General features: G+C 37.6%; 1 long non-coding RNA gene across 7 annotated transcripts in view; it reads left to right on the top strand.

Moving 5' to 3' along the window:
* The window catches only part of LOC140623551 (uncharacterized), an 84922-nt gene that overhangs the window by 38028 nt on the left and 32492 nt on the right, over positions 1 to 14402 (top strand). For 2 of the 7 annotated variants that reach the window (XR_012023133.1, XR_012023131.1), the window contains exons 4-5: positions 1247 to 1277; positions 1475 to 1589. This is a non-coding gene — a long non-coding RNA (uncharacterized lncRNA). Of the gene's footprint in view, positions 1 to 1246; positions 1390 to 1474; positions 1590 to 14402 lie in introns of those variants that run through there. The other 5 variants (XR_012023137.1, XR_012023136.1, XR_012023132.1 and 2 more) reach the window with 3 other exon arrangements.

Genomic DNA, 14402 nt, shown 5'->3' with positions numbered 1-14402 from the left:
TTAGGAAGAGGAGGGACTTTAGGATGAGGTTTTCGGATTCAGTTGGGAGAATTGAAGATATTGATTCCATTAACCATAATGGGGAAGGTGGGAATATTTAAAGAGATATGATTATTTTAGTCTTTTTAATGCAGTAGGTTGAAGTGCCTTTGGGATAGCCAGTTGACAAGTACTTGCAAAAAGCAAGATTGGAACTTAAAGATAGGTTGGAACTAGAGATACACACTTGGGAATTATGAGCATATAAATAGCTTCTAGAATGTAGATGAAAGCATACATCTAAAAGTGTAGAAGAAGGGCAGCCCTGGTGGCTCAGCGGTTTAGCGCTGCCTTCAGCCCAGGGTGTGATCCTGGAGACCCCAGGATAGAGTCCCACGTCGGGCTCCCTGCATGGAGCCTGCTTCTCCCTCTGCCTGTGTCTCTGCCTCTCTCTCTCTCTCTCTCTCTCTCTCTCTGTCTCATGAATAAATAGGATCTTAAAAAAAAAAAAAGTGTAGAAGAAATGGCCACCAAGGATGAAACTGGAAAACATCAACTTGTAAGACAGTGTCCCTCATTCATTTTTAACCCTTGAAAATGCCTCCTCTTGAAAATACAAAAATCTCAGCTTACCTCTAATCATGGTAATTCAGATATTTCCCCTCAAAATCCTATTAGAGCATCTAACTTCTTCACTGTCTACCGTCTATTTCTTTTAAGAATGTCTAATTAAAGAAGTGGTCTAGGAGCAAAGAAGCCATTGAAGAAAACTGAGGGGTTCTTAGAGAAGTAAAAGGAAAATCAGGAATGGATAACATCTTAGAAGACAAGGTCATATTAACATTTTCCTACTGCAAGCCCAGACCAAATCATATAAATTGAATCTGAGCAATGCCTTAATCATAGAATGGGGTAGAATGGTCGACTTGGGTGCCTATGTTCAACAGAGCCATAGAGGTTTGATCTTCCATTAAGTTCTCCAGCATACTTGGCAGTGTGCACTTAGTTTTGTTCCCCATAGGGGACAGAAAGACCTCAACTCCACCTCCAATTTTTTTTTTTCTTGAAAGCAGCTGAGATAGATGGAAGGAGGAATCTGAGGGTGTGTGGCTCCATGCCAGTAAGCAAAGCATGTGCTTGCTTTCCATTTTGATTGACCCGGTGGCTACTCCTGGCTCAACCAAAACTAAGTGCTGATGCTTTCAGATCACCCAAAGCCCTGTAACAGCTTTGGAGATTCCTTGACCTTTTCTCTTCTCTCTTACAGAAGAGTGAACGACAATTCAAGCACCATTTAGGTAATTTGTTTCAATCCTGCCTCCTGCCACTTAGACTGTAAACATTCAAGAAAAGATGGGACAATGGGAAGCTCCTCCCCCACCTCCCACTAGCCCTTGTCTACTTGTTTGGGTAAGTACTGCACTACTCACTGGGTCCTGAGGAGTCTTATAAGCCTTAACTCAGTTCTTATGATCTCTTATCTTTTCTCTTCCAGAAAGCCATGTCTGTCAGTATCCCATTCTTGTCACCAAAAGTTGTCAAGTTAGCTTGCCATAGTTTTGTATATGCTGGCGAAAGACAAGACTCCTAGGTCAGGAAAAAAAAAAAAAAAAAAAAAAAAAAAGGACTTATTACTCATAGCATATCAGACAAGCATGAGCCGCATGAGCTTCTTGTTCATGTCATTTGTGCCCCTGAAAATTTTACGGAGGTGATGTGCGGTGGCCCAGGTGAGTGCCACACAAGCAGTGGGTTTGCATCACAGTTGAAGGACCCTGAGCTTAGGAAACCCCAATCAATTAAGGGGGCTGCAAGATAAGCTGCCCAACTTTTGCCCTGGAGGGAAACATTATCTTAATTATAACGTGCAGCAAACAAACCTGCCCTCTGCTCTAAAGAGATATACTCCTATCTTCTTCCAAGGTTGTTCTTTGTACAGACATCCTTGGAAAGGTAATCCAGAAAAAAGAAAAAAGCCAGTTCGGCTCGCTGTGCAACCCATGGCGAATTGTATCTCAACTAGTAGGTGCTAAGTATGCTTCTTCTCTTTCTTTCTCTCTTAAAATTTCCCTTTTGTATTTCTTATTTCCTCCTTTTTATTTGTTTATAAATTTCAATTTAACCCACTAAAATTATCTTTTACTGATAGATATACTCAAATTACAAAAGTCAGCAGAAATAAAAATCTGTCTTTAAACCTCTGAAAATACGATTTAGACCCAAACTGTTATGACAGCAAGAAGTTGCAAGAAAATATTTGGGAAAAAGAAAACTCATGCTATTTTTGAAGTATATATTTTGTCATCTTTAATGAAAATTCAAAATTAGGGATGACCTTTTTGACAAAATTTCACTCATTGTTTATAAGATAAACTTAATTACAATTACTTATTGGATAAACGATTCTTAAAAGTATAACAAAATTCTTTTATCTGGTTTTGCCTAGTTAGAAAATTCATAGACAAAAGCAAAACAAAATTAAAAAATTGATGTTACTGGGCAGCCCGGGTGGCTCCGCGGTTTAGCGCCGCCTTCAGCCCAGGGCGTGATCCTGGAGACCCAGGATCGAGCCCTCGTCGGGTTCCCCACATGGAGCCTGCTTCTCCCTCTGCCTGTGTCTCTGCCTCTGTGTGTCTCATTAATAAATAAATAAAATCTTTAAAAAAAAATTGACATTACTGCATTTAGCATATATGATGTGGTTATTAAATAGTAGAAAACATAAATTTCTATAATAGTGAAGTAGGTTTATTTGATGGACTAATGCATATACACATACCATTTTTACTGTAAATACTAGAAGATTGAGGTCAGACTAATTATGTAAACTGCCACAAATCGGGGTGACTATAATGTGCTGTGGATAGCATTATTGCTGTTCACTTAGTTCTTTTTTTCCTCTATTTTAAGGAAACAAGAAGATTGTACTTGTCTGGCTCCTTGAAGTGAGGCATAGCCAAGTGGCTAGTTTTGGCCTATGAAATGTGTGTAGAAGCGATATATGTCACTTTTGGGAGGAAAATTTATTACCAATGTTGTGGAAACATGGGCTGGTAAAAGGTACCATAATACTAAGGCAACGTAGAAAGTAGGCCAACATGCAAAGAAAAGCAAGCCGCTGAGGACTTCATGTGAGCAAGAATTAAACTTTAATTCTGTTAAACTTCGTACATTTGGAAGTTTTCTTTTTTCTTTTTTTTTTTTTTAACTGAAGCTCTGCCTTATAGTGACGTTCCTACATCTTTTTAATTTTAATTTCTGATACCTATTGAATGCTATATTGGCCTTGTAGATCTAACACAACAAGACAAAACAAAAAACTGTTGTCACACTTGAATGACATTAGGACTTACTGTGAGTTCCTGACTCAGTGAGTTTGGATAGTAAGTAGTTCTCTACGTGTGTAGTTTGGAGTCCTAAATGTATTCATTCAACTTGGGTAAAAGCTCAGAATGTTTACGAGAACTATGTCCCTTAGGAAATATTTAGATGAAGACGTTTTTTGTCCTTGAAGCATATGGTAAATCTACACTGGTTGTAGATTGCTACAACCAGGCATTTGTAATGACTTGAAAGCTGTTCTTGAAAGGTACTGGTAATAATGCATGATAACTTATAGATCACTTATGAGATGGATTTACTTATTTTCTGCCCTGAGAAGTTCTGAGAGGCCTGACTTTTAGGATATAATATGTCTTATGTCTTTTAAAAAGTATTCTTCTTTGATGGAGGTATAGTTTTTGAGGAAAGTATTTTATTTAAATAAACTTAAATGAACTTAAAATGTCATGTTATGGTGCACTGATGCTTTTTGCATCCCAAATGTTTAAAATAGAATGTTTATAAATGGAAATAATAAGTAGAAATTTATTAATTATTTCAACCAATATTTACCGAGTGCCTATTTTCACCAAATCTGTGCTAAGCACTGGGAGGGGTTACAATTGAGAATAACACAGACCTTCTAATTTTCACAGAGTGTAACATAAATAAATAAATAAATAAATAAATAAAATGAATATATAATTATAAATGGAAATTATTTTCTAAGAGAGAGAAATATAATTCTGTGTTGGGGGAGAGAAGGCTTGGCTTTTTATATCTTGAGAAACTCTAATTTATCAGATTTTCAGTTTCCTTTGATTGCAGGCTGTAGGCAGAGTAGGTCTCCCTCAGCAGAGCAGAAGTCCTTTCCACCATTGCTTAGTTCTAGCTCAAGCTTATAAGAATTTGGTGCAGCAACAAAAATCAGTATTCTGATTTTTTTCTAATCATTTCCTTTGCACTATATTCTTTTTAAAAAATTCCTTATTTAAATTCAATTTAGTTAACATATACTGTGTTACTAGTTACTGGGGTAGAATTTAGTGATTCATCAGTGGAATATAACACCCAGCGCTTATTCCATCATGTCCCCTCCTTAATGCCCATCACCCAGTTACTCCATCCTCCCACCTGCCTCCCCTCCAGCAACCCTCAGTTTATTTCCTAGAGGTCAGCCTCTCTTATGGTTTGCCTCTCTCTCTATTTTCATCTTATTTTATTTTTCCAAGTACTACATTCTTAATTAGCATGTGGTCTGCCTGCCGGCTTATCATAGGTAACAGTTTTATTAAATATTAAATTATTAAATTATTAAATTTAATAAATATTTAAATTTATTAAATATTTTGCTAAGACATAAGAAGAGTTGCTACCATTCCAGCTCTTAGGAAAATATTCCAACTACTTTCATTGAGCTGGTGCTATATATTTCAGGATCTGTTTTTGTAGCAGCCTATTTTGTACACAGAATTTTGTATGAGTTAGCATTAAATTTGACTGTGAGTGGCAGAAAATTTCAAATAATAGTGGCCTAAAATAATTTTTCCTGTTTTGTAAATGTCTTGTAATAGTTAACACAAGGCCAGTTTGACATTCCACTGTGTTTAGGATCCAGGTCCTTCTTTCGTTTTCCATTGTCGGTAAACCTCAATTTCCAAGGTTACCTTATAGCTCTAGCTGGCTGTTGTCAAAGACTGAGAAATGAGTTGATGATGGAGAGTTATTTATGTCATGCTCTTTGGCATACTGTATCTATCTTAAAATGAAAATATTTATTAATTGCTCATTAATCTGAATTTCATTATAGTAATTCTAACCTCAGGCTTTTGATACTGTAGCATATATTCACTTTTCTCAAGGATAATGTTGAAATTCTCAAAATAAAATTAACTTTTGTGTACATGTGAGGGGTTGGATTACAAAAGTAAATGAACCATAATAATGATGACAAAATTGGTGTTTGATAACCTGCTACTTTCCCATGAAGTGATATTTGTGATCCCTTACATTTTGGTATTTTTGCTCATGCTATCATTATTTTATTGTTTAAAAAAAAATTGGCATCTGAATCATTTGTAAGTTGAGATCAAGATCAATGATCCTAAAATTCACTTTATACAGAAAGATATCTCTATTCCAGACAGGTTAATATATATGTGAATCCTAATAGGCATTCATATATCCGGTTCAAAGATTATCTGTACAAATGGAATATAAAATAATAGTTTTGAAAGTGATACGGTTAACTCTGGGAGTCTTTATTTTTTAAAAAAATATTGTATTTATTTATTTGAGAGAGAAAGATCATGAGCAGGGTGGGTAGGGTGAGAGGGTGAAACAGATTCCCTGCTAAGTAGGGAGCCCAATGCAGGAATTGATCTTAAGTTGCTGGGATAATGACCTGAGCCGAAGGCAGACACTTAACTAATGAGCCACCCAGGCACCCCGGAAGTCTTCAGTTTATACATGATAAAATTAAAGAAAATGAAAATGAACTTAAAATACTTCCTTTTAAAATATCAGTAAAATAATAATCAGTCAAAACGTCATAATCCCTGAAAAAAAAAGTTGGTTCCAAAGTTTATCTCAAAGTTATTAAATAATAAATATAATTAATTGAAAATGAAGGGCCAGAGAAAATTATTTGGATTTGCCACATGTATTATTTCTTACCATCTTCCAACTAATATACAGTCAAAATATTTTTTCACAGCATCTGGAAGAAATTGTACAAAATTTTGCTCAAGAATTACATGACATAATGGATGCCTTTGTTTTTATACTTTATTTAATTAAAAATGTATTTTTTAACTTCTGATTTTTCATTGTTCATTCAATTATCTTAACTTGAACATAATGTTTATTACATTTAAAAATACTTTAAGGGGATCCCTGGGTGGCTCAGCGGTTTAGAGCCTGCCTTCAGCCCAGGGTGTGATCCTAGAGTCCTGGGATCGAGTCCCATGTCGGGCTTCCTGCATGGAGCCTACTTCTCCCTCTGCCTGTGTCTCTGCCTCTCTCTCTATGTCTCTCATAAATAAATAAAATCTTTAAAAAAATACTTTTAATCATTTCATCTATGGATAATTTTTATCACAACCACAATAAATGGTTAACACATATATTTTTATAAATTTTCATTTTTATTTGATGTTTTGTAATATATTTATGCACTTTTGTATTTTAAATCTAAGTATTTGGTTTCACTGGTTTTTAAGCTTTAAAATAAAATACTAGTGTTTATACTGGTATTTTAGCATTATGAAATAAATAGTGAATTACTAGTAGCATTTTCACTTTGCTGTAGAACTGAAATCACTAAACTTTAATGGTGAAAGAATCAATTTAATTAGGCCTCAAAGTATTATAAGACTATAAAAGTATTTGAAAAGAACCTATCTGGAATATGTTTTTAGTGATTTCCATATCTAAGAGCTGTATATGATGTTTTTTCTGAATTCTCTTGTTGTTCATAGTGAGCAAGTTATGGTCTAGTGAGATAGTAAAAATACTAGGAGTAGAAGTACCATTGAAGGCATCTAGACCTACTACCACTCATAGAAAAGCAGAGATAAGTCTTCTGACTTCAATAATCAAGCTCTCCCCCTCTCTAACTTTTACAGTAGGAATTTACATCTGGGTTTGTTTTTTTTTTTTTTTTCCCAAATGCATTAATGAACCTATCCAAATTTGCTTTTAATTGTGGGGAAGGGTTGACCTTATGGGTGTATGTCCTATGCAGTGACACAGGCCCCACACTTAGCAATTCCCTTTGTCTGGTTTAATGCTCTCTTGCCCTTTTGAAATTCTTAACAAGTTTTGAGCCTCACATGTTTTTTAAAATTTTTATTTTTAAAGATTTTTAGTTATTTATTTGAGAAAGATAGAAAGAGAGAAAGAGAGAGCATGTGCTCGGCCTTTGGAGAGGGGTTGGGTGGGGGGAGGTGAAGAGGGACAAGCAGACTGTGCTGAACATGGAACCTGAGTTGGACTCATCACTGGGCTCCACTTGGGGCTCCAGGGGGGTCTTGATCTCAGGACCCTGAGATCATGACCAGGGCCAAAATCAAGAGTTGGTAGCTCAATTGACACCCCTTGAGCCCCACATTTTCATTTTATGGTAGACCTTGCAGATTATGTAATCAGTTTTGTTTCAGTGGTTTGCTTTTATTTTCAAAGGAAGAATGATATGGCTACTCCCTGATTTATGTCTAATGTATGATTAAATTTTTTAAAATGTGAAATTCATGATTATTCTATTTGAAATAAGTGCTTATTTAGGACTAAGGCAAACCCGTCCCTGGTCAGAGCGTAAGAGAAACAAATGTTTGAAGTGCTAAACTATATTCCTTCTTCCCATCAACACCTCTCTTCTCTTTTCCATCCATCAGGGCCTTTATGCTTCCCCCTTGGACTTCTTCTCTTCAACCTTCTTCCTCACGTCCTGCCGTGGAAAATGCAACAGTCCTGTATACATTTCATTTACAGACATTCCTATCAAGATAAATTTGCTTTCTCTTCTATTACCATAGAGACCTACATTGTAGGATTGGAAAGCATTTTCAGATGATATTTTCGTAATTCTTCTGAGGTCTTTTCATCATGGCCTTAACCACCATGGAAAAAGTGTTTGTTTCGGAGAAGTTGCTCGCTCTGTGGAAAACACACCTGCCTTTTTTTCTGTCTTATCATACATGCCCTCAACACCAGGGATGGGGGGACAGAAATGAAGGACATGAGGGAGAAAGTGTCTTACTTCTTCATGCACTCAGTGCTGAGAGTCAACCTTTTATTATTTATTTATTTATTAAAAAGATTTTATTTGTTTATTCATAAGAGCCACACAGAGAGAGGTAGAGGCCTAGGCAGAAGGAGAAGCAGACTCCCTGCGGGGACCCCAATGCAGGACTCGATCCTGGGACCCCAGGATCATGACCTGAGCCAAAGGCAGACACTCAACCTCTGAGCCACCCAGGGGTCCTGAGAATCAACCTTTATACCTGATACATCCATTCTCTTCCTTAAAGTGCTTTTAGGTGAACAAATCCTTACACTCATTTCAAAACTCCTTTCTTTCCTTCTCGCCCTCCCTCCTTTCTCCCTTCTTTTCTTCTTTTTAAAACTCTTCCTTAGGAAGCAAGTCAGAAGATCTCGTTTCCTCTTGAAATAGTGAAATAAAAAAAAAAAAAAAAAGAAGAAGAAAATGAACAATTTTCAATGTTGAAAGACAAAACTTGTGGGCTTCTCTCTGTAACCATGAAGTTGCTCTGTCAGCAAAAGCCCTTTTTGTTCACCACAGGAAGCAATCTGGTCATAGCAACTTCCTTTCTAGCCTTTCAATAGAACTATTGTTTCTGAAGCTTGCCAGATAGATGCACCACCAGAAATCCCCATTGTCAACAAAAGAGAATTATCTTTTCTATAATCATGAACTATACTTAAAGAGACCACATTCTGTTTTATTTATATTTTCTCTGTTGAGTGGCTTAAAAAAATAAAGTGGCTTGCTGTGCTCACTAATTTCGGTTGTAGGTTTGAAAGTGGTGAATGTGAGCAGGTGATGCTTTGGTTTGCTAAAGGAAAACGATGATGTTGTGACTTGAAGCAGTTCATAAGAGAGAGAGAGAGAGAGAGAGAGGGAGAGAGAAGGGACCATGTAGATGTTTGCAGCTGTCCATCCTGCTGTATTTTCAGTAAGAACGGTGGGGAGGCAGTTTAACTCTGATGCAGTCTGTGATGTCAGCCTTGCCTGCAGAGTCAGCAGGTTATTTTGGGGGTGGGGGGGTTGCAGGGGGGTGGTGGTGTTTAAACCATAAGTCAGTTAAGTGCCTTCTTGTTTTTAATTTGAGAGATCTTTATCCTTTCTATGTTGCCTCCAGCTCCCCCACTTCCTATTAGAAAATTATTTTCTACTCAGGGATTGTTCTTGTAAACACCAGAGAGGCAATGCATGACCTCTTAGGTTATTTTAGAATAATGACTTAATCTCTTGTGGAAAAAAGCCCTTCTCTGGCATTCTTTGGGGGAGATAACCTTCTTATTGGAATTCCTCAATTCCTCCCACATTCTCCATTCTCTTCCCTCCCCATTGGCAGCACTGACTTTGGCAAAGGGACAAATCACCTCTCCCTGTTTGCTTTTCTTCAGACAGTTTAATGACCTTTTCTGCCTTTTACTGTTCTTCATTTCTCCTCTTTAAAGTTCCTGCTGCTAGTTTTGGGGTTCCTTTTACTAGAATGACTATCTTCTGGTGTTTTCTGTCCTCCTTTGCTTTCTTCACTGACTGACTCACTCCATCTCTTTAGATCTCATCTTGAGACATTCCCGAGCATGTTTTCTTTGGACTGAGCCTGACTCCCACGCAGTCTTATTCCCTCTACACTCCCCTTCATGTACTTGCCAAGACTGCAAGTGTGCTTAATTGTATCTTTTCTGCATTCAAATTTTGGTTCTTCTTTTAGTAGTTTAAAAAAATCAAATTTTTCTTGGAAAAGATTATCCAGTCCATTTCCATTCTATTTTCTTCTTTTAGGTTAGAAATTAAGATAAAGAGAAAGAAGGAAGTAGAGTTTTACCATACAGAATTTAAAGGTCTATATTAGGCCTATATTTTCCTTGGAGCCCCAAAAGTTAGAGGCCTCCTGAGACAGGACAGAGAGTGTCAGGTCATGCATTACTCTGGTGCATGGGGGAGTTTGTCCTGGGCAAGCCAAAGAGGACTTTTAGACATTATTATACATAAAAAGAGGAAGAAAATTCCCCGGGGAAGTTGCAAGACATGGATATATGGGACGAACAATGACCAAAATAATAATAATAATAATAATAATAATAATAATAATAATAATAATAAATGAGCCAAGAGATTAGTTTGATGAAGTCCTGGTTAGTTTAGAATAGAAATAAAAGTTGCTAGTATGGTCTTTGTTATTCCTTCAGCTTCATTCCGGCTGTACCCTTCTATGTGTGCCTACTTCATCTGGGCTACATCTAGGTCCTCTCCCCGGAACAGGGCCCCACTAACAGAGGATATGTTATGAAATACTGCACCACACCCTTTTGGACTTCCTTGGCTTTGTGATTTCCTGGGTTGAGGCGGTAGTAGCCAATCTGCCTTTCACTAGATCCCTCTGTAAGCCCTTTCCTGCTGTTGTCTATGGCTCAGATGACCAGCTGCATGATGAGGCAATGTGCAGCAATGTGCTGCAGGTAGGAAGAGAGCTAGCACAATCTGGTAATATGCCGTTTGAGGTTCTTAGGCTGATCCGGGACTGATGTCAGGGTCAAGTGCTGGCTGCACCCTCATTTTCTCACAACAGACAATAGTGGATTGTAAAGTGTCCCTTCTGACAGAAATAGCATGAAAGTAAGATGGAAAACATCAAAGTGATATTGTTAGGGTTCTATCTCAGAAGCACAACAGAGTTCCCTTGAGAATATTCTGAAAGTGAAAACTTTGGCTGGTGCAACTGGGGCATTTTGTCCTGTTGCACATATATCCTAGAAATGTTGAGAACTGGAACCTGAGCTAGGGTCTGGTTGACAGGTCAGTGACCTCTGCGATCTTATAAGGAGTTTAATCCTTCATTTCACAGATGAAGAAACTTGAGGTTCAGGGAGATTGTCAGACTTAATGAAGGCCCCCAGCTTATTAATGACAGAGTTAGAGCTAAAATTCAGGTCTCTAGGCCCTCCCATGAATGCTCTTCCCATTGCACCTCACTGCCCTACAGTTCTTATGCTTGCTGCTGCTGGCTGGCCCAGGATGCCAAAAGACAGAGACCTGTCTTATTAATGTGATTGGGCTTCCTAATGTTATTGTTCTGGACATAATGGATAATACTTCTATCTTTCCATATTACGAATAAAAATACAGTACATACTCATTATAGAGAATAGAAAATTTGGAAATGAAGGTAGAAGAAAATTTGTAATTTTCTTTCTAATTGCATTTGTAATCCTATTACCAGAGCGATCACTATTAACATTTTTAAAAATTTCCTTCTAATCTCTTCCACATGTAGCTGTATGTGTGTGTGCCAGTGTGCTCTTATGCATTTACAAAATTGGGATTATGTATTTCATATCAGCTGGCATTCTTTAGTTGCAAATCACAGAAACTGACCTAGTTTCAAATTTAAGGAAGGAAAGGAATTTCTTGGCAGGCTACAAAGTCAAAGGAACACCCAGGCCTTGAAAAAATAGGACCCAGGAAACCCAGCTGTTTTTATCAGAAGAAGAGAGAATAAATACTGGATAGGTCAAAATAGCATTGTATACATGGATGTCCTAGTTTTGTAGTAAAGAATTTTGAGTAAAAAATAACTTTAAATTTCTCTGTAACTTAAGTCAATTTGTTGCCAGTTCAGACTCCCTCTCAGGATCTCTGCTTTTTACCCCACTTTCCTCCCTCCTTGCCATGCATGGCCTCTGGGAACAGGGGAAGCTCATGCTGCCAGCAGAGGATGGGTATCTGGGCTCCGTCCCTTCTGACTGTGCTCTTGCCTTGTTTGGATTTTGCCTGTGGGTTCCTGGCCCCACTGACCTGCTGCTAATTTAGCACACACCTTATGTTCTGGGCATGGGCAGTGCAGTGCAATTGCTGCTGGAGTTTTGTCATCTTTCCCTGATGTTGCTGAGAGCCGATCTCCCCTGGTTTTAGTATGGGGCCTCCTTCTCATCTACTGTGGTCATCCTCCACTCACACCCACCCACAAGCTGGCTGTCTCATTGTTCTCAGCTCTGCAGGAACCATGGAGATTGTGGGGGTGGGTGGCTCTCACAGGCCCCCTCTGTCTCTACTCCTGACCTGCTGCCATTCACAGTCTTCTGCAGCCACCCTATTTTGTCAGTAGGCATTCCAATAGTGGCTCCTCCCTGATTTCATGAAGGAAGTGAAACAAAAGTACTTTCTTTTCTCAGATTCTGGAGCCTATTTGGAGCACAAATATCCATCTTGAATTTCAACCCAGGAAGCAGGACAGTCCTCTCAGGAACTCTTCTTACATCTGACTTTGTTCTCTTCTTTCCCTCTTTTTCCAGTCTTTTCTCTGCAGCCTAGAAGGGAATTTTTCTGTTTTCTTCCACCAAGTAGAAAATTGGCTTTAGGTTAAATATTGCATTATTTTTATTCTGTGATTAATTTTTATCATCTTTAAATGCAAGTCTTCTAGATTCTGCCTCAATATTACGATCATGTCCTTTACATTAATTCAAAAAACCTAATTCTGACTTATGTATCAATGCTTTGCTTCAGAGTGGTAAGCCCACTATGAGTTAAAAAGGCATTCAAGCAGGCCAGTGGATTTCTGTTCTCCCAAGGCGATGGCTCCAATTGATCCAGTAAGTGGAGAACTACAGGGCAAAAGAAGTAATTTGACAAAGGAAAAAACCTTAGTTAAAAATGTCCAGCACAGATTTACGTTTTATTTATTTATTTATTTATTTATTTATTTATTTATTTATTTATTATTTTTTATTTATTTATTTTTTTTTTTCAGATTTATCTTTCTACATCAATTTGGCACTCCGTGTTTTACTATCAATGGTGTTTTCTAATACAGGGTTGCATAGTATTTAATCATCTAGTCACTTGTTTAGTGGTCCCGTCACTCATTTAACCTTCCTCCTGTGAAAATTAATAAAGGGAAACCTCACTAAAATGAAGTCAGGAGGTTTGGCAGGGGGAGCTCTCATGTCCTACCATTCATTGTCAATTGCAGACCCAATAGGAAGAAAGGGACCTTGCACATTGATATTACTTTACTATCAGGGCCAGAGGAAGAAAGGCTTACCTCCTCCCCCTGGCAACAGCCCAGATGAGACAGTCACTACTCAGCCCATGACAAGCCACTATACTTCCAACTCCCAGTTTACTCCAAAGGACATTTTGTTTATAATAGCCTTCTCAAATTCCCCCTTTCCTCTATAAAAGAGTGGTCCTCCCCTTTATTCTCCAGACTTGCCTATGCTTTTTTGCTGTAGCTTGCTTGTCCTGGATTACAATTCTTGGCTTTTTCCAAATAAACTCATTTTTTTGCTGGTAAAATAACTAGCAGTTTTATTTTTAAAGTTAATACTCCTATGACTGAATATTTAGTACATCATTTGGAGATTTTGTAATTGCACTACAATAGTCCTTGGACACGCATTTATTTATGTCTCTTATTTTATTGGACAAGATATTTAGTAGGACAATTTTGGGATCAGAATTTAAAATAAAAAAAAAGACTTTAAAATTAAAAAAATAATTTTAATATATTTTGCAAAATGGTTTCCTGAAAAGTCTGTTTCATTTCTACTCCTACCAACAGTATGGGAGGGCATGCGATTTGTACATTTGCTGATATTGAGGAAGGATTTTCCCAGCCCTCACTAGATTATTTGCTTATGGGAACAGAAGGAGGCCAGATTAAAAACTAAAGAAGTTCAATATTGCTTTTCTGCCTTGCTAGCTGATTTGTGACCGCTAGTGCTTCTGGAAATTCTCCCTGAGTCCCGTGATCAAGTTTTTCTAAAAGTGCCTATGGCCTCACCTTTTTGTGTTCACACACCAACCTCCTTTTGATTGGCTTTACTTCAGCCTAATAGCAAAGGTTTGGAGCTTCAGAATGTTCTGTGCCAAGTACAGAAGGATGCCTTCTCTTCCAGTGTCACTCTAACAAACAGGCACCAAACTGTGCTGGTATGTTCCAGAGCTTCAAAGATCATGAAATTGCTCTTTTTGATATGTTTTCTTTTCCTTTTTCTTTTTTCTTCCTTTCACTCTTTCTTTCTTTGTTTTTCTTTTTCTGTATGGTCTCTCTCCTTCCTCTGTAGGAGTTCAATGGGGAAGCTGAACTAGAAGACATAACTGAAAGACAGACCAGATTGTACCAATGAAAACTGCTGTTTTACTGGCTGAAACTCATTATTCCTAGTTTCTTCCTTCCAAAGTGTTCTTTCCCAAGAGACTCTTCAGTTTGATTACAGATAGGTTTTTAGCAAGCACCCCCCCAAGATTTCAACCCTGATGAGGGTTGATTTTCACTTAGACTCAAACTGATGTGTCTGTTATAAAGTTTTAAAAAAGAATTTTAACTTGATAGGTGAAATAGCAT

The sequence above is a fragment of the Canis lupus genome, chromosome 33 (assembly GCF_048164855.1).
Source record: "Canis lupus baileyi chromosome 33, mCanLup2.hap1, whole genome shotgun sequence".
Classification (NCBI taxonomy): Eukaryota; Metazoa; Chordata; class Mammalia; order Carnivora; family Canidae; genus Canis; species Canis lupus.
Note: the sequence above shows the minus strand (reverse complement) of the source record. Positions and strands in the feature narration are given on the sequence as shown.